We start from the raw sequence: 5376 nt of genomic DNA, 5'->3' as shown, positions 1-5376 counted from the left end.
AGCTAAGTTGCCCAAAAACGAGTTTTAGTAGGGGTTTAAGAAACTTGAGTTCTAGCAAGTTTTATGGATTTTTAGTGGTAAGGAGACATTTTTTAGCTTTGTTCCAAGCATTTCAATAAGTTTATAACTCATTTCTTATGTCTTAATTAGTGCAAGAAGGAGAGAGCTCAAAGTCTAGGAGCAAGGAAAAGTTGATCCTGGGCGATTTGAGAACATTTTTCATTCACCTAGTTTCAAGGTAAGACGTTTCTAACTTGACCATACTGCATGTAGGTCATTGTGTGTGCATTTTGGTATGTTTTTTGTTCATGTGAGCATGTTAGAGTATTTCCATGGCAAGATTCGTATTTTTATATGTAAGCATGAAGTTGATAACTTCTGATCTCTAAGACCTCAAATAAGACTTTAAAAACATTTGCTAGTCTTATGGGAGTGAATGAGTGAGATTTAAGTGTGTTTCGTGCTAAAAAAGTACTTTGGTCCGTCAGTATCAAACTGGAAGAACAATATTGATATTGTTCTTCGTGAAAGGCCTAAATAGGCCATTCTGTAAGGGAACTGTTGGGCTCGATCGATCAACCAAAAAAGATGAGTTTTGAAATATTAATGTACATAATTTAATCTCGGTCATCCATTTAGATTCATATATGTATATAAAGCTGATGAATTTTATTTTAAATGAATATATAAAGATATTATTAATTTACATAAAGATATAATCATTAAATGAATTTCATGAATAATTGAAATTAAAATAAAATTATTTATAATAAATGAATAATTAAAATATTAATATACATAATTTAATCTCAATCATCTATTTAGATTCATATATGTATATAAAATGATGAATTTATATATATAAATAATTCTATCCATTTTATGTATTTATGATATATAAAAATATGTTTTCATAAAAGTCTATATATCCTATATTATGCTCATAAATAAATTACAAATATATCATTTTATGATGTCAATGCACATATAATATAAAGATAAATGATATAATTATTTTATTAGTATGAGTGGTTATAATATAATATTTGTTCGAAATATTTTCAATAGTTTGATAATGAGTTCTAACACCTTTGTAGATGTTGATTTTAAATTAAGAAATTTTAACAATAATAATAATCTCTTTAACTACTAAAACCACTTCATTAATACATTATACAATTCTATAGCATTCTTGTATAACAAAATACACTAATTAAGACAAACATGCAGTTATTGATAATTTTATCTATTAATATTAACAAACGGAATTACATAAAATTGCATGAATCAAATAGCCTCCATAGTAAATGAAACGTTTTTATTCTTTGAGGATCCATATTTGAGCACCATAGATGTCATTGGTGTAAGAGCTCAATATCAAAAGGTTGAAAGTGTTCTTTGAACATTCATAATACATGTCTTGTACATATCCCAGATTAATTAAAAAAGAACATTTTTTAAAATACTTTATTCATTAATTATTTTTTTGAGTAATTTATTCATGTAATTATACTTTGATTTGAATGACTAATACAAATATCCATCTCCTTTGTTTTCAATTCCTCTGCACCGCCACTGCAACAGTGAGCAGAGAAGGAAAAAAGAAAGAAAGATAAAAGCGTTGTCGTTCTCTTGCTATTTCATCTCTCCCTCTCTGAACCTCCTCATTGTTCTCTGATCCAGGTAAATCTTTTATCTTTCCTTTTATGTTACTTAAACTACACCGATCTGTTGATTTTGATGTTTCGCCGATGGTGGAATTGAGATCTAGAATTCTCATACTTTTTATACAGTTAGAGCTGGCTTAATTTTCTTTTCTTTTCTTTCATCTGGATCTTTGCTTTGCTTGATCTGCTTTCTATAGATCTTGTGAGAATTTTTGTTTGTCTTTATTTTGAAATTGATCTTCCATTTTGTTCTGATTAAAGACTATTGATTTCATCGTGTGAATTTAATGCTTCTCCAAAGTTTTCTTAGTGTAAGAAAAGGCTCTAGTCTTGATATTTGTTTATAATTGATTCGATGTGTTGTCTATGGAGTTGTAGAGCAGCTTGGATTCGATGCTCTTGAAATGAATGTTGCATACCATTTGAATTTACTGTAGTTGATTGCGCTAGTGCGTTGTATATTCTGTATTGAAGAGATTAATGTTGACGTGACTGTTTCTGGCTCTTTTATTTTTTTTAAAAAAGGAGAAAACAGAACTTGATTTGTCCAAGACTTTAATTTGACTTGTTTAGATTATCTGAAGGGGCATAGAATACCCGTTGACTGATTATTTTGTTATATTCACTTATTTCTTTTTGTGGTATTTCAGATGGTCGATACCGAGTATATTCAACCCCTTGTATGTGACAATGGAATTGGAATGGTGAAGGTGACTTGATTCGGAGACCTAAATTATGTTCTCCATTATTGTCTGCTTTATTGTGTTAATGGTATTTTGTTAATCATGCAGGTTGGTTTTGCTGGTGATGATACACCCAGAGTACTGTTTCCTAGTATTGTTGGTCGACCCTCAACACACAAGGGTCATGGTTGGGATGGGACAAAAAGATGCCTATGAAGGAGATGAAGCACAATAAAAAAGGGGTATTCTTACTTTGAAATATCCCATTGAGCATGGTATTGTCAACAACTGGGATGATATGGAAAAGATCTGGCATCATACGTTCTACAATAAGCTCCGTGTTGCTCCTGAGGAGCATCATGTGCTTCTCATAGAGGCACCTCTCAGTCCCAAAGCCAATAGATAAAAGATGACTGATATCATGTGTGAGTCCTTTAATGTACCCGCCTTGTATGTTGCTATTCAGACTGTTCTCTCGTTGTATGCCAGTGGTCGTACACAGGTTTGTTCAATTATAAACCTTATTGAGTTTGACACAATTTTATACATCATTCATGATCAAGCTGAGACATTGGAACATGTATCGTGTTGGATTCTGGTGATGGTGTTTCTCACACCATGCCAATCTATGAAGGGTATGCCTTTCCTCATGCCATCCTCCGTCTAGAACTTGTTAGCCGTGATCTTATTAATGCTCTGATGAAGATTTTTACCGAGAGAGATTACATGTTCACCACCACCGCTAAAAGGGAAATTGTCCGTGACATGAAGGAGAAGCTTGTTTATATTGCAATGGACTACGAGCAGGAATTGGAGACTGCCAAGAGCAGCTCTTCTGTTGAGAAGAACTATGAGTTGCCTGATGTACAAGTCATTACCATTGGAGCCGAGAGGCTTCGTTGTCCAGAAGTCCTCTTCTAGCCATCTCTCATTGGGATGGAAGCTGTTGGAATCCACGAAACTGCTTACAAATCCATCATGAAGTGTGATGTGGGTATTAAGAAGGATCTATATGGTAACATTGTGCTTAGCGGTGGTTCAATTATGTTCTCTGTTATTGCAGACCGTATGAGCAAGGAGATCACTGCCCTTGCTCCAAACAACATGAAGATCAAGGTCGTTGCACCACCAGATAGGAAGTACAGTGTCTGGATTGGAGGATCTATCTTGGCATCTCTCAGCACCTTTCAGCAGGTGAATATTTTCTCATATTTGCCTTGTGTTTTCCTTTGGTCGTCCAAGACTAACATTCTAGATTTACCTGTTGCATCAGATGTGGATTTCCAAGGGCGAGTATGACGAATCTGGTCCATCCATTGTCCACAGGAAATGCTTCTAAGTTTTCAAGTGGTTTGACGGTGAGTTACTGTTAACTTCCTAAAAAGGCTACTTTTAAGGCATTTTTCACTTAAGTTATTGTTTGTTTAAAAGCCCATTTTAGTCATTTTAGGATCATGTAGTTGTATATAGTTGCATTTGTGGTGGTAGTGCTATTTTATTTCTTAATGGTGATTTATGAGAGAAAGGTGCAGTTGTTTGTGGTGTGCAGGGAATAGCAGAAAAAATGACTCTTTAGGAAGTAAAGCCGTAACATCACACATTGCTGAAGCAGATTGAAATGCCTTGGCATTTTCGACGCAGAAAACTACAAAAAGATACAGCTGTACGAGTACAGCTGGTGCTACACATGAAATGATTGTTGTAACTGCCTGCCAGAGGATCACTGCCACCTGGAGGATAAGGTTCACGCTTATGGCGTGATTCTAGGGGTATGAGGGGTATTTTACACCAACAACCTAATCATTACCCTTAGATATTTTTTATTATATATGACACCTAAAGGGAGAGAAGAAATATAACCCAAGAGACACACACATAGAGTAGAAAAATCAAAAAAAAATTCATCTTTTTCCTTTCTTCTTCGTTGGGTTTTTCTCCATTGATCAAGGAGTGACGAGCTAAGCGCCGAGAGGAGCTAGCGAGCTAAGGTGGTTCGTGGTGACCGAGGAGACCTCTAGTGGCGTGCATCGAAGGCTTCTTCTCACTTCCCTTTGCTGCTCTTTTTTCCCATTTATTTGTGGGTTGTTGGAACGAATATTTTCATGACTTTGTGTTTGATATTTCGAACCCCACCATGAACTAACTTATTTGGTGGTGGTTGGTTTTATGGTTGTTTAAACTTTATTTTAATGGTATTTATGTTTATCTTGGTTATTGCTTGCTTTGCTTGTGAATACTTCACCATTTAAGCTTGTAAGAGGCATGAGAGTGTCCATTTCTTATATGAAGGTTAGGTGTTCGAGAGAAACCTAAGCTAAAAATACTTGTAGTATTCGAGAGAAACGCAAGACAAGATCCTCATAAGCAATGGGCTATAGTATTTTCAAGGGGCTTTTAACCAGCCTAGGAATACTATAACCTAATCCCTTAGATCTCGAGAGAGACTAGGATAGGATTTCAATGACTAAAAAGGGTGTCTTTATCAATAGGGTAGGCTGACCAACATCGTTGAATGAGAGCAGATGCCTTGGCATCCTATTCTTTTAGGTTCCTTTGCGAACACTTTAGGAAAACCCTGACGAGTAAGTGAAGTCCAGAAAACTTAAATATACATGAGAGATAAATTTAGCATCCTTAAATCAATCCCTACCATTAATTCCATTGGAAGCTTGTCACGTGAGGATTATCATTTTATTTGTTATTTATTTACTATTTTTACCATTTCTTATTGCCTCGATATTACACCATTTTCAACACTAAACATCTGTTCTTGCCACTGCATTTCCATTCACTACACCATCAGACCATCACTCCATATCCACCTCCATACACTTTTCATTTGCCGTGACATTTATATATATTAAGACTAACTATACATAGATAGATTAGTGCTTTGTTTTGGTTAGACTTTTGTAATTTCACCCAATCCCTGTGGAGACGATACTCACTCATCACTGTATTACTTGAGCGATTGTGTATACTTGCACATTATTTGCGTATAATTTTATAGTACTAATAATACGCAA

The 5376-nt window shown here is 34.8% G+C and overlaps 1 pseudogene; it reads left to right on the top strand.

The window, feature by feature from the left end:
• The first annotated feature begins 2855 nt into the window (after positions 1 to 2855).
• LOC120174414 lies at positions 2856 to 3712 on the top strand (annotated as a pseudogene).
• The last annotated feature ends 1664 nt before the right edge of the window (positions 3713 to 5376 follow it).

Source organism: Hibiscus syriacus, unplaced genomic scaffold (genome assembly GCF_006381635.1).
Source record: "Hibiscus syriacus cultivar Baekdansim isolate YM2019G1 unplaced genomic scaffold, ASM638163v2 tig00112079_pilon, whole genome shotgun sequence".
Lineage (NCBI taxonomy): Eukaryota > Viridiplantae > Streptophyta > Magnoliopsida > Malvales > Malvaceae > Hibiscus > Hibiscus syriacus.
This window is presented reverse-complemented; position numbering and strand designations above follow the sequence as displayed.